Source organism: Chinchilla lanigera, unplaced genomic scaffold, assembly GCF_000276665.1.
Source record: "Chinchilla lanigera isolate Chin_1 unplaced genomic scaffold, ChiLan1.0 scaffold00064, whole genome shotgun sequence".
Taxonomy (NCBI): Eukaryota; Metazoa; Chordata; class Mammalia; order Rodentia; family Chinchillidae; genus Chinchilla; species Chinchilla lanigera.
The window spans coordinates 11,835,385-11,857,335 of record NW_004955465.1 but is presented as its reverse complement, the minus strand read 5'-3'; the positions used below and the strand labels follow the sequence as shown (position 1 = coordinate 11,857,335).

The following is a 21,951-nucleotide window of genomic DNA, read 5'->3' as shown; positions in this document are numbered from 1 at the left end:
AGAGATGAGATCAGAAAAAAGAAGAAAACTAGAAATGTAGCTATGCGGCATTTAATTTCAGAAAGGCAGCCTGCAATTTGAGTTACTAAAGCTGTTTTTAAAGCAAGTTGGTCATGTTTTGTTCTGAACTTCAATTGCATGATGAAAATCTTCATTGTGTTGTCATTTGGTAGTACAAGGGCTGGGTCTGGGCCTTTAAGAGGGATCAGTGGATATACAGAAATATGCGTTGCACTTTGGATTCCAAAAAAAATAAACTCAGCCTAATGCCATCAAATCAACTGAGAACTACATAGATAACTGCTCTTTGAAGAACTTTCTCCACTCTGCCTCTGTTTAATTCAGATATGAATAGTACTTAAGAATTTTCTGAAATCTCACTTCCTTCTCAATTCTGATTCCAATCCCCAGAATCCAAAAAAAATAAAACATTTAGAAACATCTCAAAGCCTAGAAAATCAAACAAGTTGAAAATAAAACCACTCAAAGTATATGACCATTTATATACATGCAGAAAAGAAAATTTAACAACTGTGAATAATTTCTTTTAAAACCACCAACCTCTTAGCAAACTTAGGGTGCAAGAGAACTTCCTCCAGTAGTGAAATGGAATCTGTAAACAAGAGCCAAGCGAGACGTGAATGATTTCTTCCCCCGGGGTGGAGAACAGGTAAAGAAGTTTGCCTTCACTGTTCTACTGAAAATTGTACTGGAAGTCCTAGCCTTACCATAAGAAAACTAAATAAGAAGTATCAGGATCAGAAAGAAATAAACAAAATAGACATCTATTTACAGATGCTGCCATACTTATTTATAAAATTATATGGAGTATATAAAACAGTGACTAAAACATATGCAGTGATTCATTAAAAATCTTCAGATGAAGGATTAATATGAAAATGTTAAATGTACATTAATATTACCACAATTAGAAAAAGAAATGATTTTAAATTTCATTTAAAATAATGCCAAAAATCATACTATAGAAATAAGTTTAACGAAAAAATGATGCAAGATCCCTACAGTGAAACAATAAAATATATTAAAGAAATGACAATCTCATAGAATGTTCATGATTTGGAGGACACAATATTAAGATGTTGATTCTCCCTTCATTGAGGAATGGATTTATAACTCCAACAGGCTTTTTATAGAAATTAACAAGATTATTCTAAAGTTTCCATGAGCATTCAAATGACCTAGTATAACCTAATGAATCTTTTAAAAAAAAAGAACAAAATTAAAGAGTAAACAGTATCTAACTTCAAAATGTACAGTAATGAAGAGAATGTGGCAGGGGCAAAAGGATTGATGACAGATGAAAAACTTGATTTTTATTGTTTTCCAAAGGGTCAGTACAAGCCAGTGGGGAAAGAACAATCTTGTACATACATGACCCTGTGATAATTCGACATGGATGTGAGGAAAATGCATTCAGGCCTTTCCTTACCCATCCCCAGAAGTTAATTTGTGGTACGTCATAGACCCAAAGGTGTAAGAGAAAACTGAAGCTTTTGGGCTGGGAGTATAGCTCAAGGGCACGGTGCCCACCTGGCAAGCTTGAGGTCCTGAGTTTTATTCCCAATTCAAAAAAAAAAAAACCAAAAAAGAAGAAGAAAAAAACCAACTGAAGCTTTTAAAGGAAAGCACAAGAGTTTTTCAGGCCAAGAGAACGAAGGCAGCAAAGAGTTTTCCAGACAAGACATAAAAATCAATAATTTAGTAGCCACAAAATGTTATTTTTCTTGAAAAGTAAACTTTATCACAATTTAAAACTCATCTACATCAAAACACATCATTTTAAAAATGAATAAACAAGACATCTTTAAAAAACATCTGTAAAATTGTATCTGATAAAGGACAGGCATTCAAATTCTAAAACTCAATTAAAAAGAAAATAAAGCAACCAAGAGATTTCACCATTTTCCCAAAGAAATACACATGAAAAAGAATCCAACATCAAGCAGGGCATGGATGTAATCCCACCATTTGGGAGGCTGAGGCAGGCAAGCACGAGGTCGTGAGTTCAATTCCCGGTACCAGAAAAAAAAAACAAAAAACAAGTTCAAGTTCCACCATATAGTACAGCAAACACTTGTCTCAAAATAAAAATTACAAGGGCTGGGAATATAGCTCAATGTGGAGGACCTGGATTCAATCCTCAGCACAGAGAAGACAAAACAAAGCAAATAATAATAGTAATAAGTTCAATATCACTAGTCATCAGGGAAATGCAAATAAAACTACAGTAAGGTATTACTATAAACCAAACAGAATTAAAATTAAGAAACATGACAATGACAACTATTGGTGAGTATTTGAAGCAACCAGATCTCTCATATGTTTAGCGTTAAAATGGTACAACTACTTTGGGAAAATATCTTGTGAATCCTTAAAAACTAAATATACACTTATCCTATGACCCACCAAGCCTCCTATTGGGTATTTTGTCCAAGAAAAATAAAAATATACTTATACAAAAAGATCTGTACACAAATGCTTACAGTGGCCTTATATATAATGCCCCCCAAATGCAAACAACCCAAGTAGCCAATTGTACAAGATGGATGAATAAGCTGCAGTATATTCATGCAGTGGTAAGTCATTTAGCAATAAAAAGTAACGAACTACCAGTTTGCACAAAAACCTACATATACCTTTAAAAATTTTGCCAAAAGGAACAGGGCTTTTACAAGAGAACAGACTACATTTTTCTAAACATAGAAGTTCTCCAAAGAGAAAATCTAATCTGAGGCTGGTGGAGGCAGTTTGATATTTCTAGGAGACACTTAGGGTACTGTGATGTTGTATCTCTTGGTGAGATTTGTTCAGTACAAGTATATGCTTCTATCAAAACCCAAAGCAAATGCAAACACTTACAGCTAGCATTCATTTCTTAGAAAGCTTATCTCAAGAAAGAAAAACTGTCAGTAATATCTAACTCTCTTAAAGCTAAGGCATTAAGGAGAAGAGTATTCTTTTTAAATGTATTTTCTAAGAACATGGGTTGCTAGGTGGCTACAGGAATGGATAGATGACAAGATGGTTTCCGGGCAAGTAGGGTCAGCTCTCCTGCCCTGGCACTCCCAGGAAGATCATAGTCTTTGCTGTGAAACAGACTCAAGCTCTAGTCCAGGAAAAGCCTTCTCCCGGGCCATGTGTTCCTAGTGACTACATCATTTAGCCACATGGAATTTGATTTCTTCTTTCTCCTGCCCTCAGCACATCTTCCAGGGTCTCAAACAGAATGATGCCAGGCAAGTCCCTACTGTCCCTCTGTGCCTTCCCGATAGCCCCGCAGGGCCACCAGCCTGCTCACCACGACAGGTCGTGCACACCTGCCCAAACTGAGTCTCAGGAACATTTGAACTCACCATTTATAGGCAGGGATATGCAAAAACATGCAGACTACTGAGCTTGAACTAAAAGGTATTTCTTCATTTAAAGGTCAAATATAACTAAAAACAAACATACACCAGGTTTTTCACTGAGATAAAATCATGACTATTTGAGGAAACCTAAAAAATTTAAGTTATCACCAATCAAAGTTGACAAATTTTTTTAAAAAGCTTTAAACAATTATTTTAAAATGTTTCTTAAAGTGCTAGTTCAGTACAGGACACAATGGCTGCAGAAAATTTGATTTCCTTTGCAAAGAACATATGACCAGGGGAATAAAAAGAAAATAAACTCACACAAAACAATGAGGGACCCCTGAAGAGCCAACCTGTGAGACAGAGGTGATTCAGAGTTCTGCAGGGAAGCCAGCATTGGTAGGGAGTGGAGCCCTTGGGCTTTGGTAGGGTTTAGTCCTAATGACAAGGGCTTACTTACATGACATAGCACTTTATAGTTTTCCAAGAGCAGTCAAATGTTTTCTCTCAGCGCTCATAAAAGCGTTGTGAGATGAACAGGGCTTACCGTGATCCCTACCTTACAGACGAGCCTGAGCTCACAGAGCTGGAGTGTGGTGGGGCAGGACTGGAGGGTGGGTCTTCCATCTCTCCCCTTTCCAGGCAGGAGGCAAAAACTGCAGCAGCACAGCCTGCTAGAATGGACATGGGCACTGGGGGGGCCCCAGACAGAGGCTCCCATGGGGCCCCACCCTAATCAACTCACCCTGTGCTGAAAAAAGTCATAGAGTGAAAATGCACTTAATACACTTGGTCTCCACACTTCACAGCTTAGTGACTCTGTCCACCAAAGAGTGACCGTGCCTCCCCCTCATGACTGCTGGGCTGACTGGGAGCCGTGGTCACTCCGGGTGCCCAGCGTTGAGAGAGGCTCAGAACTTACTACTTACCTGTGAAAAGCCAGAATTCAAAGTACAGGATCCACTTAATGCTCATGCTTTTGCACGACGGTGAGGTTGAAAAGCTGGTAAGTCAAACCGTCACAAGTCAGAGACGTCTGTGTTAGTGAGGGGTAAACACTATAGGCTAGGCCAGGAGCTCAAACTGCCTGCTGACAGCAAACCCACAAAAGTGAGGGAAAGCAGCTTAGTGATGTAGAATCCAGATCTGGGTGCCAGACTCTAGGGTCCCAGTCTCAAACCCAACATTACGAGGTGGACAGTTGTCCACCAGCTTACAGCTCTCTCCTATGCAGGTGGCAATCACCTTCAGCATTATAACTTCATCTGTTGTCTTTAAAAAGGGCTCCCTGGGGCTGGGGATTTAGCTCAGCGGCAAAGTGTCTGCCTGGTAAGTGCAAGGTCATGAGTTTGATTCCTGGTACCAGAAGAAAAACAAAACAAACAAACCAAAAAATAAATAAATAAAAAGGGCTCCCTAAGCTGTAGAAACTGGAAGACCTGGGGAAATCTAGATCTTTCTCTGCACTCTATAAATGCTTCGGATCTCATTCTGTGCCGATCTTGTAACGTATGAGGTGGATCTTGTCATTCATAGTACAAAGTGCCGCAGTGCACAAGGCAGAAGCTAAGCTGCTTTCAGGCGCTGTCTGGATCCAGCTGGATCTGTGGGGCAGTGCCAGGGGACTGTACTGAATCACACCTCCAAATTCCAAACCTGTTAGCAGGCAAGGACAGTGAGAAGCGACCCAGTCAGCCTCTGTACCTGCAGGCTCCAGGTCCAAGCATTCAACCAACCACAGATTGAAAATATCTGAGGAAAAAGTGTATTTTGAACATGAAAAGGTTTTTCTTGCCACCATTCCCTAACCAAATGACACAATAACACAACTAATTGCAACTCATTTACACAGACAGATGATTCCAGGCATGCAGGTGATGAGCATAATTTCCACGCAAATGTTACACCATTTTACTGAGGGGACTTGAGGGCCTGCAATCTTTGGCACCCAAAGACCAAATGTCCCAGGGATTCTGAAGAGCAACAGCTCTAGCAAAACTGAGCAGATTTTGGGGTCTCTAAGAGCTCAATTTGTCAGAGCTCAAATGCCTTGAAAGAGCACAAAATTCTGAACCGTTAGGATCCAAGATTCCCCTGAATTTAAATGCACTCCATCCCTTCAGGCCACTTGAATTTGTCATTCCACCTGTGGGGCAGCAGCCAGAATCCCATTCTTCAAATTATTCCACTCAGCAGAGTCAGCTATCTGGCAATTAGAGCCCCATGTCTGCAGGAGGCATTCCCCACACGTGATGCTAGCTGTTCAGTGCATGGAATTGCTGTGAGGTTGATATCACTGTCAGCTCCTTTCTCCAGGAAACTGCTGCTCAGGGAAGTTAAGTTTGAACAGGTCCCAGGGCAACTGAGTGGTGAAGCTCAGGCGAGAATCCAGGCATCTGCCCTGGAGTCTGCACCCTGCATTCCCACTGCTCGGCCTCTGTACAAAGGGCAGGATCCCAGATGAAGGGAGCGGGAGGTGACGGCCAGCATTCGCGGGACCCAGCCCCCTTGAGACTGAGTAGGAACTGCCAGCAGTGGCCGAACCAGAAGGAGCCATGGGAGAAAGCAAGGGTCCCCCGCTTGGACCCTCAGACAAAGGGTCCTGTCCTTGTGTCCAGGACAAGCCCGCTTTGCACCACACTTTGTGTCCTTATAGCGACAGGGCTGGGCACCGCAGCGCGGTACCCTGGAAAGGCCAAACTGACCCGCCTGGCTCTTGCTGAGGAAGGTGAGCTAAGGCAAGAAGCGGTTGTTTATGTAGATTTCAGCTTTAGGACAACTATGGCCAGGCTGCCAGCCGACACATGGGTGAGGAAGGTCAAAACAATAACAAAACACCCTTCATCTGAGATCATAGCAATTGCTTAATTACACGGTGCATTATGTTGTTGCACTGCCGGGCCCGCACACCCCCTGTTGGGCGCTGAGTCCTCCGCTGTCTCTGGGTGTGGCCGGCAGAAACTTGCGGTTTGCCGAAGGGTTTCCATGTGGAGTCAGGCTCTCTGGCCTGGACAGCGGGCAGCCTGGCAGAGAGAGGCTCAGAAAGCCCAGCCTCAGAAGCCTTGGCCCGCTGGAGCTGGACCTGAGATTCATGTCACAATCAAGAGGGGCCTGCTGCGGTTGGTGACATCTCCTCCGCCCATGCAATGTCTCTTGCTTTGCTTTATAAACACAAACGATCCCTTGTGTGTTGCTTGGTCACTCAACAAGGAAAAAGGAACTGTTTCTATTCTTTATCATCTGCTGTTTATTCAGTGTACAGAGGTAGAGTCAAATATCTGTGGAAGATCTTGTACAGAAACTGGAAATTCTGGCTTCTTAAGTAATCTGTTCATGAAATTTCAATTTAGGATACATAGATGGTTGTCAAGAATATATTTGATAATTATGAGTCATGTTTTGTTTTTCTTCAATGTGTTGCAAAGCTGTATTAGAGCAGTAGTGTTAAGGGAAAATTTTTAATATATCTCCTTTTCTTTTTCTTTCTTTCTTTTTTATTCTACTTCTTTTTTTTTTTTTTTTTTTTTTTTTTTTTTTTTTTTTTTTTTTTTTTTTTTTTTTGCTGAAGTTTGAACCCATAGCCCCATGCATGCTAAACATGTGCTCTATCACTGAGCCACATCCCCAACTGCCTTTCTTATACTACGAAAGAAAATGTGCTAAGGGAGAATAAAATACAATACATTTAAATTTTAGAAAAAGTACCAGTGGAGTTTGGTGGTTTCAGACAAAGTTGTCAGGTAGATCAACAGGGAAGGAAAGTAAAGAAGAAAGGAACATTGCTTCAAATTTTTAAATTATAAAATTGGTCCTGGACTTCTGTCTTGAGTGGTCACCAACAGTACAGAGATAAAACATCCTCTCTTTCTGTTGGAGGACAGAAAACAAAAAGGAGGATGAAAAGAAACACAAAAGTAGAAACATCGTCCAGTGACTATTACTTTTGGGATATACCAAAGCATTGTTATTCTAAAATTCAACCTGATAGTGAAATAAGTGAAGCTTCTGAGCATGCCTAAGTGCTTACGGTCATTTTGAAATTTATAGTGTTAACTTAAGATCCCTAGAGTTTAAGTGACAAGTACATGGTTTACACCCAAGGAGAACTGGGAAACCAGTTTCCTAGACTCGGTGCGAAGGATGACATTCCCCCAATAGAAGTATGACCAGTATGGTTTTTAGAAATAGTGTAGACTTTCCCATCCATGATAGGCAGCTCAACTGGACGTCTCCATGGCCACACACAGAGACACAAATCTATTGTCATTGACGTTTTCATCAGCATCAGCTCAGTGTGCATTTGCCCTGTATTGCAGTCTGTGATGTCTGAGGAGATGTCTTGTGGAATACGTGCTATTCACTTGCTGCACTGCATCTTCCCATGAAGCCCACACATCCAGGTCTGGGAAGAGCTGCCAATCACAGATGCCTGGGAGGAGGGGCTTTTTCCATTTCCAGGCAGGGAGCATGGAACACAGAAAGCACTAACAGTTGAGGCGCCATATGCGACCCCTTCGCGTTGGGGCTTCCTGCTGAGCTGAAATTCAGCTCAGCAGGAAGCTGAGTTGGGGCTTTCTTTGTGCTTCCCCTGGCAGCATCCAGGGAGCTGCTGAAAGCTGTTGTCATCTCAGATTGGCTCCTCTGGGGGCGCAGAGTCTTTGAGACCTGGTTTCGTGGCATTTAGTACTAGGAGGGGGCACTTCACAGGGACGGATGTGAATTTATGTGTTGCTATGGTTCCCTTTCCTCACCGAGGAGGATCTCTTTTAAAGCACTCTTTATCTTACTAGGTGTGGAGGAAATATATTTGACTTCTGTGAAGTGAAGGTAAGTTTCACTTCTGCTACCAATTGCACCTGCTTTCCTAGCGTTTCTGTGTTCATCAAAGAGGACAACCCTGCCACCTGTACACGTTGGCCCTGAGCTGTTTTCGTGGCCTGGGGAAGAGGATATAAAACGCCTTTCATGCTTGCTTATTTCATTCCTAACTCCCATGCAGCTGGCGCTCAAAGGATGAAGCTGGTTGGAGTGAATGCATGGTAGGACTGGGCAGGGCTGGGCAGGGCTGGGCAGGGCTGGGCCTCCCACACATCACTGTTCAACAGCCAAGCCAACACCCACCCAGAGTTGAATCCACCCAGCCTCTCCGACTGGACACAACCCACCAGAAAGCACTGCGGCGTGCACGGAAGCCACCCAGGAGTGCCCCTCATGCAGGTGTGCACACACAGACATGCACATCTACCCCACGTCCCCTTGCTCACCACCTGGACGCTGTCCCCTTCAGGGACCATGTTTCTTCTTTGGTCACCATTGCATTCTAAGTCCCTTGGAGACTGGGACTGCTCACCCTTTCTGAACTTCCACAGTGACTGGACTTGGTACCACTTGTGAGAAGGAAATAGCTCCATGGACAGAGGGGCTGGGCCTGGTGACCACCAGCACTCCTGTTGAAGATGAGAGCAGTCAGCATGCAGGAGAAGCTGGATTCAGATGTGGACAGGAAATTGTGGACACCACAGAGTGGGCACTACGCCCCTTTGCATGAAAGATAAGCAGTGCTTTCTTGAAGAAAAAAAGCACAAGAGAAAAGAAGCACTAGACATACAAACAGACAACAACAGAAGTGACTTCCTCAAATGTCTTGACAGCCCTTTGCCTTATGTTCTCTGCAGACAGAAGCTGAACCACAGGCTTCCCACCACAGGCAAAAGCTTCTTCCCAGTCTGGTTGTTCTCCTGGTCTAACGCAATTGATTTCAAAACACAGAAAAATATTTAAAAGGCCAAGCTTTAGGGAAAACAGCAAGAGTATGGTGCACTTCTTAACACAGCAGTCAGAGAGCAATTTCTTATCCCCTTTTCTTGTTATCTGAGAAATGAAGAGGAGACCAGCACTTTGTAGACATCCTGACGTGTGGCGATAAAGGTTAGCAAGTGGAAAAGTGAGATCCAGAGAACTGAGATGTCCTCTTACGGTCACTTAACTAGTGTTGGCAAAGCTGGGACTCAGTCCTTGGTTTCCTGGCTCCTTGTCATGGACTCACAGGACCCTGGGGTCCTGCAGAACGGTTATTGCTCAGGCCAGTTGGCCTCTGTTGTCTTACACACACCTGGGGGACTTGGCTTGCTGTATCTGAGGTGCTAGGTGAGGAGACTGCTTTTCTTCCCAGGCAGCCCACTTCACCTCTGGGCAGCTCTGGCAGCCACAGGGTTTTGTGGTCTCCATCCAGTCGTGCCTTGGTGTGCAGCCTCTAGCACAAGCTGTCCCTGCCTCTGCACAGCACGGCTTCAGAGCCAGTGGTGACTGAGTTCCAGCCCATTTATGTCCTCTTGAGATGTCATCAAGCACTTTTTCAACCTGGTTCCATGCTTGGATACATTATATTCTTGTCTTAAATGCACAGCCCAAAACCAAAGGCCAGTGCAGGGCTCTTCTTATCATTGGAAACCTTCCAAGACCCCAGTGGATGCGGAAACCATGATGATAGCGAGCCCACAGGTGTCATCTTTCCCCTCTCCGTGCACACCTGGGGGACAGTATAAGGTAGAAGCAGTAAAAGATTACAGCAATAACTAAGAAGGAAAGAGGAGAACTACAATAGACTCTAATAAAATTTATGGAATGCATGACTCTCTCAAAATATGAAATTCTCTATTTACTATTTTCACATTTCAATTGACCTTGGGTGAGTGAAACCACAGAAAACAAACCACAAAAAAGGAGCACTATTGTACCCTAGAAGCCCTTAGCCAGGCATCAAGAAAAGGAGGTAGCTTAGCGCTATAGGAAAATCCCCCATAACTGAAGAAGAACAAACACATGAGGGCTGTGGCCTCCTCTGCTCACTGTGCTTTTTCTAGAACCAATATTGTTTTGGTCTGGTTTGTTTGGCTTTCGTTTTGCTGCTGCTAAGCCACACTGCACTTCTGGGTACTAATGAAATTAATTATTTGAAAACAGATGAAGTAACTGTATATTTAAGCTTCTAGAATGCAATACATGAAGATTATAAGTGATAATATTATGTCACATACAAGAAATTTGCCAAGAGAGTAGGTTTTCTATATTCTTGATGCACAAAAAAGAAAGTTTGTTATATTAAATGATGGCTAGCTTCATTTACTTGACTGTAGTAATCACTTCCTAAGATTTATATTAAAATATCATGTTATACACTTTTAAAACACATAATGAGAAAGGACTGGGGGTGTTTCATTGGTAGAACACTTGCTTAGCATGAGTGAGGGCCTGGATGCAATTCCCAGAAAGCATAACCTTTATTTTATTTTATTTATAGAAAGTCTGGTGTGTCACTCAGTGGTAGAGCATATGCTTAGCATGCCTGAGGCCCTGAGTTCCATCCAGCACACACACACACACACACACACACACACACACACACACAAAATTTAAATTAAATGAAAGTAAAATACCATTCCAACTTATCCTCTGACTTGTGCAGTGAGATCCTTCTGTGTCTTGAACTGACTGTTCTTCTGATGTGTGATCTATAACTGAGCAGGAAGAGCTAAGTCATGACTCTCAGCACAAGGACCCTCTGCAGGCAGCTGCTGCTCATCGCTGAGAGCTGCCTGTGTCACTGTACCCACTGGACCTGCTATGGGCCACCTCCTCGCAGACCTCTGGCTGCGCACCATCATTTCGTGCACAAGGATATCAGCCTGAGAGGCCAAGCCAATCGCTTCGCAGTGTGCACCACAGCTGCAGGTTTCCTTGACCTACCAGTCCCGCGGCCCGGTCCAAAGGAACAGTGAATTTGCTTTCATGTGAGCTGTGCCTATGAACCTAGACTTGAGCATGTGTCACTACTACCCTGCGACTCTGGCAAATATTAATGGAGGCCCTGCCCTTTGCGTCAACACGGCCACGTCAGTCTGATGCGCACAGGGCTGATTCAAGGGAGGGAATTCTTCATAAATGCACAAGAAACCACGGAGGACTCGGGCACTGGCAGCCGCAGGGCTCACCTAGCATACATCCTAGGAGGACACCAGCCCCTTCCTCCACGGCCCGTGTGGACAGCAGACAGGAAGGGCGCACTCCAGGGCTGCCACCATTTCCTACTAAACTGTCCCAGCAGCCCCTGCAAGGGCAAGTCCTCAGGCCTGCCCAGCTTCTGAGTCCCTCACCTGTTCCATGAACCAGGGCTCTGGTAGCCTGGAAAGCCTGTCCCTCCTCTCCTCCCCACTCCACCAGCGCTGCCAGGAAAATTCATTCTCCATTCTCCAGGTCGGCTTGATGGACGGATGTTGCAAAGGACCCCACCACAGTGAGAGAATTCCAATCTGTTCATCCCATTTCCAGTTTAACCCAAGGAAACCATCTACGGAGCCTGCCGTCCTGCCACAGACCAGCTAGTGGACCACTTGTCAGCTTCACTTTCAGAGAAAAGTGCTGCTCCCCTTGGAGGTGCGAACCAACCCTCTGTGTTTGCAGAGCCACAAATCTTCCTGATTGGAACACTGCTTAAAATGATTACAAATAGCCCCACAATCTCTGTTCTCAGCACACAGGGGCTCTTTTCACATTTCTTCAATGGTTTATTGCATAAATATTATGTTTGCTGTCATTCTTCAGTGTGTAGGTGGGATCATCGCCAGGAGCCAGAGACAGTGAGAAATGAGCCTCCAGGTGTTGCTGCCCTGAAAAGATTCCTTTAACAACCAGTTATTAGGACTGAGGTCACTGTCAGCGGCAGCTATTAGGGAGGGTTCTGCTGTAGGGAATCCTGAAAGAAATCCCACCCCGTTTGGCAGCTCTGGGACATGTGTGAACACAGCTGCTATTAAGGAGACAGAACCGAAGGCCCGTGTGTTGAACGCAGCTGAATCAAGCGCAGTCAGCTCTTGCTCTGCTCCAGTGAGTAACACCTGATGCTTGGAATGCGACAGCCCTACACAAAGTGTGTACTTTCCAAAGCAGGAAGACGTATATCACTTAGTCTGTCCTAACAGCACAGTGCGAGCCCAGACATGACGCTTCCCGACTGCTTTGAGACGCAGACTCTGAGAATCCCAAGGACTCAGTCCAGATTTCTGGATCAGCAGAAGGGTCAGGACTGGAATTCAGGTTGTTTCCAGCAAAGACATCGACTTTTCAATGAACAGGATAGGGAAGGAAGATGGAAAAAGTGTGCATTGGACCAACATGCACTACTAGGACGTGAACCCTCACTCTCCTCACTGCTAACGGCGGCCTGAGGCTGCCACTCAAGTGCTCTGGGTTCCAGTCTCCTTTGCTGCAGAATGAAAGCACAAAGACTGGCACACACAGGCTCTGCACCCACGGAAATCTGCTGAAGAGCAAGTGCAACTAAATAAAGGAGAATTGTGAGGGGTGCTGCTGGAGGGGAAAATAAAAGCTTTTTTGGCTTTGTGAAAGCCAACGTTTCCAAAACTTGCGTTACCCTGCCCACCTTTCTCTGAACACCTGTCAGCTGCCCTGACACACTGTGCTAGAGGAGCGGGTGCATCTCCTGCCCCGCTGGGTGTGGAGTCTGTGGCCGAGAAGACCTCGTGGGGTAGAGCCCAGTGGGGCCTCCAACCCAGCCACTGCTGTTTTACACAGCGCTCAGAGTGAGTTTCCCGGTGAAGGTGAAGCACGCTGCCCTTTCTCCTGGCCACCTAACTTTGAATACATACACACTGCTTTCACTCTCAGTCTATGAGGGAGAAAATAATAATAATCAGGAAGGCCAGTACAGTGCAAGTCTGCAATGTATTTCTGTAGCAGATAAGAATTTTCTCTTACGGATACTGTGTCGGTTGGCTATAACCGTTAAAAAAAAAGTACCTGAGATAATCAACTTTTCAAAGGAACGGTTTCCCATGGCTCAAATTTTGAGGGTTTCAGGCCTCAGTGGGGTGGCCCCATGGCCAGGGGCTCAGGGGGCCACATCATGACGACAACATACAGAGGAGGAAGTGAGTCGGTTCATGATAGAAAGAGAAGAATCTGGCGCAATGCGTCCCTGGTGACCCGGGACCTCCTGCCCCTCTTCTTAATTCACCACCATCCAGGCCACCAAGCTGAGGATCCGGCCTTTGCCACACGGGCTCGGGGCATCTCAGAGCCTCCCTGCACAGCAGGTGTTAAGGTTTGGAGTGAACCCAGCTCCCGTTCAGCAGCCTAAATTTAAAAACATTTAAGTTTCTCCCTAGGAGGAAGTATAAGAAAGAGGATCGCACTTCTATCATCACGAAGAAATTGCTGATCATGTTGTTGCATCTGCACAAACATCTTTGTGAATGTTACCCCCGTAGAGGGAAATGAGCCCTGTGGTGCAGTGGAGCAGCAGGAGCAGGGCAGGGGCCACAGGAATCGTGACCTTGAGCTATCCTCACCTCCCCATAGAACACAGCAGGGCAGGGCAGCAGCCTGGCAGCTCACAGCTGAGGGAAAAAGAGCATCCTTGCATGGTAGGCAGCCGGCCCAACTTTACCAGCAGATACTTACAGTGCTTACCATCCTGTGGTGGCGTGGACTTAACGTCATCTACAGGTGCTGACCCTGAAGGCAGCGCTGTCCAAACACAGCCAAGGCTCAGAACAGGAAGCAAGAATCTCGCTGCTAGCTGCACCCAAGCACCGCAGCCCAAGAGCTGCACTAAGCTATTGAGGGAAAACATGGAATAAAAACATCCCTAAACCTTCATCGTGGCTATAAACAAAACACAGTCTGTCCATGAGTGGGACACTCTTCAGCCCTTAAAAAGAAGAAAATGCTGACCATGCCACGACTTGGGTAAACCTTGAGAACATGGTGCTAAATGACAGAAGCCAAACAATTGTACCAACACTGCACATTCACCTCTCACACGGTGTCCAAAGGAGAGACATCCACAGAGAGAGAAAGTGGGAGGTGGAGATCAGGGGTTGAGGAGGGGATAGTATAGGGGGTTCCGAGTTGGAAAGGTTCTGGAGATGGACGTTGGTGACAGCTGCATACCACATGAAGGTGCTTATGCCACTGAACCATGCACTGGAAATGATTACACGGTGTTTTACAGTGTGAGTATTTCGCTACAAATTTTAGCACCAGCTACCTTTTAATTCTCCCCAGAAGTCACAGACACTCTTATACACTGTCCCTTGGAAACACAAAGCACACGTCTTTCTCATCCTGGCCTCCTAACCAGGAACAACAGTGACACAAGCTGCCACTCCTTGCCCAACCTGGAGAGGCTGGAGCCCTGGGAGGAGTTAGATTGTTCCTGAAGCAGTGGTTTTGGTTGAGCCTGGAATTAGCTCTTGCAAAGGGCTGAGGGCCATGCCTTGGCATTTGCTCATGGAAAGCTCCATTTCTCGGCACAACTTCTGCCTCTCTCCCGGCGCACTTAGTGCGGTCTCCGGCGGTGAAGGCATCGCATTTTGGCAGAGGTTTTCCATGACTCGTAAGCTTTCACAATCCTTGCTCTGCAAAATGTTTTCATGAAACACCTCTGGCCATAAGTGCAACACAAACAAGTCGCCCCGTGAGTCATAAGACTTGAACACACGCTAAGTCCATGTAATGATCTTTATGTAATTTGCTCCTTAGTCATTGTCTAGCCCATTAGGTAAATATGCAGTGTGCACCTCTTCTAAAATAAGGGCCTCTATAAAAACTCCCGTTGTAAATAGACTGAGCAATACAACATTCCACAACAACTTTGACTAAAAGGAGATTTTTAAAGATAAAAGATTTGTTTTGAAGTCATTCAGAATGAAATATCAAACAGGATTTCCCCAAGTCTACTCTGGGCAGTGAATGCTTTTTATTAATTGCATAGAGAAAAAAAATCCCCAGGACCTAGAGGCAAATGCTCAAGTCTTTCAATGCAGGTCAACTTTGAGAGGAACAGAAAGACAATCAGCCCTACTAACAAGGTAGAACACAGAGGTCAAACATTTGGCTTCCTTTTGTGATCCTGACCTTGGCCATGCCCACAGAAGAAGGTGGCCAAACCCAGCACTGCCCTGCGGGGAAAGAGGCTACCAAGAAAGACAGCTCATCTGGTCTCAGCACATGCAATAAAAAAACTGAGCTGTTCTTTGCTCACAAGGTGTAGGGACAAAGGTTAATCATGCTTCTATACCTAAGGCAGAACTACTGGGGTTTTTCCTTATACAAATAGTCCATGACTTATGACGGCTCCACTTAGGATCTTTTTTATTTATGATGGTGTGAAAGAATATCCGTACAGCCACTGTTTTTCAGTTTTAGTACAGTATTCAGTAAATTACATGATATAGTCAACATTTTATTACAAAGCTGACGTTGGGTTAGGTGATTTTGCCCAACTGTAGTGAAGGTAAGTGTTCCAAGAATAGTAAAGGGAGGATGGGTTAAACTAGGAAGTTTAGTGAGCTAGGTATAGTGAATGCATTTTACAATTACAATATTTCAAAATATTATGGTTTTACTGAGCATAACATCCGAATGTAAGGTGGAGAGAAGTGAATCTCACTAGGTGAAATTCCACTGGCAGTTCCAAGAAAAGCACCTTTACACACACTCACACACATGCATTCACACGGACTCACATGTAACACTCACATGCACATCCACTCTCACATGTTCATACACTTAATGGTATACTAAAGTACATGCATAGATTCTCACACCTGTGAATACCTACTTTCACACATGCACTCACACTTACACATAAGCACACATACATCACACACATGCACCTTCTCTCGCAGCTGTTCTGTTCAGCATTGGTAAGCACAAGACATCAGCACCCCCCCACCCCTGCAGCCTGGATGGACACTACTGCCACCTATGACACGGCACTGTCCCCCCAAGTCCAGGATTGACACTTCAATCCTCCAGCCAGCACCTGATATTAACCTTGTGTATGCTTCCTGTCCTGTCCATCTTCACTCGTGAATCCGAGAGAAAAGGTTAAGTGTAAGTTGATGTCACATTGGTTGGGCATAGTTCACTTTTGCACATCTGTCTTGAGGAAAAGAGATACATTAATGCAAAGATGGCTCATGTAAGGCTTCTTACTGTCAATCCAAGTCTTCTGCCAGCCTGTTATTATTACCCAAAAGAGCACACGAGCAAGGAAGGACCCTCCAGTGGCTCTGATGTGGGGCACGGACCTGGCAGGGCCCAGTGCAGACTCGGTGACGCCCTCCTAGAATAGACTACTTCCTGCAACTGTGCAGAAACAAGACGGGGTGCCCTCGATACCCCAGGGTTCTGGCAGCTTTCTCCACATCTCTTCTTCCTGCAAGAAGAAAGAAAACCATATGGTTCAATTCAGCAAGCGAGCTGGATGGAATTAACCAATTAAAGTTAATTTTACTAGATCAAGTTCAAAATATTTGATAGCTTTCCCCCTTCTTTTTCACTCTGTGTATATGTCCAGGGGCACAAGGGACTAGCACATAAGTGTTTTTCAAGAAAAAGGGAGGGAGGACAGGAATTTTCTAGTTGAGTCAGTTTCATAGAAAATAAAAAGGAAGACAGGTATAGCTGTGAGTCTCTGAGTCTCCGCCATGACTTCCTTCAGCCCAGTAAGTGGCGGTTTTGACAGTTAATGGTCAACAGGAGAAAGAGCCTAAAGAGGCCAAAAACTGACAGAGGAAACCAGAACTTTCTAAAGAACGCTTCAAGTAGCATTGATGACAAGTTTCTTTGCCACATATCACAGAGAGGGATACAGCCCAAAGGTATCTGTGGGGAAGGGCCATGGCTAGGATATCTGGCTCTTCCTACCAGCTCTTTGTTCTGAATAGAAAAAGTGGAGCCAAGAGGAACAATGACTTCCAGCCATGTCTGCAGACTTAAGAGGACAGAGTCAGGGGAAAATTGCATGACCACAGGAAAAGGATGGACCTTGCTGGGTTGCAGTCAGCCCCTGAATCCTTCCTTTCTCCCTTAGAGAACAGCCCACAATCACCCCCTCTCCAGCACCCCATCTCCAGTGGGTGCCCCTGCCTTTGAGTAAACAGACCATATTGCAATGGGCATAATACACAGGAGCAGAGGTGTGGATTATGCGTCATGTGAAGTGCACTACTTAAAAATCAAGCAGAGGAAGGCTCAGTAAAACACAGCAGGGTTTCAGCTTTCACAGCACACACCTCAACACACACCTCAGAGTACACACCTCAGGCTGGGCCCCAGCCCCCCTCCCACCTCTTTCTGGGGAAATCTAGTTTCCTGTCACCCTTCTAGACTGGGCTCACTCAGGAGTGACTTCCTCAGTGAACCTCCCCCGGAATACTCTCCTTGTCTGGGCTCCCCTAGAACCCCACGTTTGTAGAGCACCCCATTGTTACTGATGGTTCATTAGCTTGCTTCATGGGAACTGGAATTCTTTGAAAGAGAAAATGTCTTTCATCTCTGCATCTGCAACTCAGTGCCTGATTCAGTAACTGTTGGGTGAACGATGCTGATCACAGACCCACAGCAGTCTGACAAGGGTCTTCATGGAGCATCTGTCTTCAGCTCTCAAACTGAAAGGCACTACAGCAGATGAAGAATGAGTAGCCATTCTTGTCCCTCCCTGACTAGCTTCCACTTTTGTTGGGAAAGCAATACATGGGATACTATATCCGGCAAGAATGACACAGTTGGGTGGCACACTGTACACTATAAGTGAATTTCCAATGTGACCCAGCAGACACGGCTGGGAGAGCTATTTGGGAAACTGCAAGAAGGTGGACAAGTGTCCTGAGCATTTGGGAGTTTGAAAGGGAGACATTTGGAAGAAAGGAGGGTGATGAGAAAAAGAAATAACAGAACTGAAAGGCAGGGGCCACAGAGTTGTGTATTAGTCCGTTTCATGTTGCCATAACAGAATCCCTGACACTGGTCATGCACAAATAAAAGAGGTTTCTATTTGTTCTTGATTCCAGTGAGTGGAAGCTCCAAGCAGTATAGTACTGGAATGCTATCGGGGCATCTTGTCTGCATCACTACAAGCAGACAAGCAGAAGGGGAAATAGCCACAGGAATGGGTGACCTTGCTTGATGACAATCTACTCTCACGAGACCAGCAGTCATCCCTTTCCAGAGCGGGGCACCCCGACCTAATTACACCCCACAGGCTTCACCTCATAGCCTCCACACCAGCAGCCTGGAGACCAATTTTCCAGAGCACGAACTTTCAGGGACTCCTCCATATCCAATCCATGGCGAGTTGTGAGCCTCAACTCTGAGCTTTCGGTCTTGCTGTGGAACACCTGCTGCAGCTCTGTCATGACTGCATGAGCTTTGGTAAGTTCCTCTGATGCTCTCTGCCTCTGACTTCTCTATAAAATGGGAAAATCAGAGGAACAACTGACCCACAATTGTGTGAGGATTAAGTAGACAACACATGTGAAGCCCTAGCAGGGGGCTGTGCACAAACCTGTCTTCCAGATTAGCCATGGCGCACACCACGTGGAGACCAGCCCAGCCTGTGCATAGGACAGGGATGGAGAGCTTCCTTGAGCAACATTGAGAAGTATGGTCGGCCTGATTGCAGAATGCTGGAAAACCAGAAATTAACTCAAATATGAAGTGTACAGAAGCAGGGAGCCTCAAGAGGGGTTCTGTTGGCCACACTGAGGAGCTGGAGCCCCTCGCCCATTCAGACCCTCTTTAGGTGACCCCCGGACAGCAGCAACACCGCCAGGGGGAACACAGTCCTCCCAGCTCCCAGCATGGCTCACAGGGTACCCACAAATTAAATGTTTTCCACCCTCACTAACCCTTCTGTAGTGCGGTGATTACGGGGTGGGGTTTTGTTTTGTTCCTCCTAACAAAGAGTGCCTAAAATAGGCTCAAGTACAGTAATTTCTCACCTCACTTGGCCTGGCTCCGTAAATTTAGTTCAGATACAAAACTACACTCCTCAGTGCCCTCAGCTTCAGGATACAGAAGATCCTGGGCCTCCCAGGGTGGTGGAAAAGTTAGCATCTGTCAGACCTGCCCAACACGTGGACCGCACAGCCCTGGTGTTTCATCCAAACACAAAAAACGGGGCCTCTCCATATCTTACTATTCCTGAGGTCCACTTTCTGGATTTTTTTCTTTCCTCTCTTTGCTAGCTTGATTCTCCCTGACAGAAAAGAATGGTTTTCCTTCTCGGTACCCTTGTGTGTGCAGTTATTTCCTTCCCTTCTGCCCTCCAGAACTCTTCTGTTATGAATTTCCATATTTCCTTCCCACCGTGGAAGCTAGGACACTGTATGTTCCTCGCTCCCACAAGGTTTTGAGTTCAGTCAGCACAAGAGGTGCTCACCAGAGTCCGTTGTTACTGTGACTTTAAAGAATCTGCAAACTAGTTGTGAAACAACTCTGTGTAGAAATATTTACCTCACAGAAATTGGCATATGCTATAAACCATGGTTTGATGTATTATTTGACAACTGTCTACACTGCGGAAACACTAAAAAGTTAATGGGTTAGACTGTTAAACTATTAACAAATTGGCAGATTAAGCTTTAAAATGTGTCTTATCTGTAGACATGACATTGTGAAAAACACAAAATAATTGAGGAAATACTTTTCTGGAATTTGAAAAAGACTGTTTGATTCAGCAGAGGAGTTGCTCACGTCCTGTCTTCATTTTTCCACTTTCGTCTCACTTGCAAGGTAAACAAAAGTGCCAAGCAGCATTCACAGTGGAACAGTCGGCCGTCACTGAGCCATTGACAGGCAGAGCACTGCCTCTGCATCCTCGTCCTCAACACGCGCTTCCTCGGGGTGGGTGTCTTTGGTCATTTCACATCCATGCATGCTGAGATACCTCCCCTGCCTCCTGGTTGATCCATCCTTCAGCATCATATCAGCATACTGAAGACTTCCCTGCACACCCACATTCACTTGCCCCACTATTCACAATAGCTAAAATACAGAAGCCACTGAGAAGCCTGGGAATGGGTGATGGGACAAAGAAAACACAGTGTATTTACATGCAGTGGAAAATCATCCAGCAGTAAAGTGAATACCCTGTCATGTGCAGCTAGGTGAACTAAGTCAGACACAGAAGGATAAATATTACATGTTCACTCATATCTGCAGATGCTTTTTTCCAAGTCAATCTAAATGTAGAATAGCGAATACTAGAGTCTGGAAAGGCTTGAGGGAAAAGATAAAAGGGGACTCAGAGAGGTGGATAGCCAGTACCGGTACCAACCACTGACAGACAGAAACAACATGCTCCAGGGCTCTACAGCACAGTGTACAGTGAACCATACCTCATAATAACCTATTATGTATTTTATGAAGAACTACAAGAGAGGAGCTTGAAACCTCCACATGCAACATAAAGATAAGGACAAGGAAGTATTCGTTACCTGATTTGGTCAGTACCTGTTGTACACATGTGTTGAAATATCACACCGTATCTCATAAATATGCAAAATCATTATCTGTTCATCAAAACTTTTAGGAATGTGTAAGGAAATGGGACTGTGAACTACCCTGATGCTATCATGACACACTCGTTACATACTCACACAACATGAATGCTGCATGCTTCGTGTAACACGCCAAATTATTAAACTGTACCTGATAAATATGTACAATTGAAATAATGACTGACAAATAATCTCCCTTTCATGGAGCAGACAGGACCCCAGTCCTTTCTTGGCCGTGCCCCTGGCTCACAGCCCCTGGAGTTCGTAAGTTTCCCAATGGTAAGATGCACCTGAAACTGCCAAATAACTAAAATAGCACTGTAAACACACTCCGTGTAAATAAAGGGAAGGAAGCTAACTTGCCCTCAGGCTGGGCATTATCGAGTATTTGGGACGGACTTTAAGGAATCAACCTGGCTTCATCTTTCCACACTGTTCTGCACATTCAGAAAACTTGCAGCCGGGTACAAATTTGAGGGCGCCTTGCAAACTAATGGCGCCTAAGTCAGCTAATTGGAGGGGCAGGGAGCCAACTACGCTTCCCATTAGGCAGCTGCTGTCGTAACTCCTTTACCAAGAACAATGATCATTTTTAGATAGTGCTAACAGTTTTCCAGGTAGGCACAGGCACTGCGTGGTTACTCTTCCCAGCGAGCTTGCAGGCCGTGCCCATCTCACAGATGCAGAGTCGCACAGAGGGCAAGCCCAGCCGGGCAGAGGCTTTGGCTCACGGCCTCTAACTGCCACCAGATGATGGGGAGAAATTTGTGACCTCAAACTGACAAACAGCACCGCATCGCTGCTGGGCTTAGCGCTGCTGAGAGCCGCACACACACCATGTGTGCTCGAAGCTTTAGCAGAGACCCACAGCCTCTCGCCGTGGGGCCCATCCTCTCCACTTGTCTCCTCCCACTCTTTCCGTCTTCCTCCGCGTGCCCTGGCTCCAGCCGCAACAGTCTGTGCCGCTCCATGTAAGCAACATACTCCAAGACACCACCGTCTTTGCAGGCCCTCTGGTGCGTACCTCCCTTCCTCTGCACTTAGGAAAACCTCCCCGTAACTGAGCTCGGCTGTCTCCACTCCTGAACAGTCTCCCAAGCACCCTCAAGGGACGCTGGTCGCTGCAGTTCTGTACTCACAGACAAAGCTGGCTCACGTGCCATGGCATCTGAGCCTTCCCTTCTGTGCTTCTCTTCACAACGAGACTA

The 21,951-nt window shown here is 45.4% G+C and overlaps 1 long non-coding RNA gene across 1 annotated transcript; it reads right to left on the bottom strand.

Moving 5' to 3' along the window:
- Nucleotides 1-15,531: 15,531 nt before the first annotated feature.
- On the bottom strand, nucleotides 15,532-21,639 carry LOC106150105. The gene is made up of 3 exons (XR_001236722.1): nucleotides 18,748-21,639; nucleotides 18,452-18,649; nucleotides 15,532-16,617 (listed from the first exon to the last, which is right to left on the bottom strand). It is a non-coding gene; the product is annotated as an uncharacterized LOC106150105 (long non-coding RNA).
- Nucleotides 21,640-21,951: the final 312 nt, after the last annotated feature.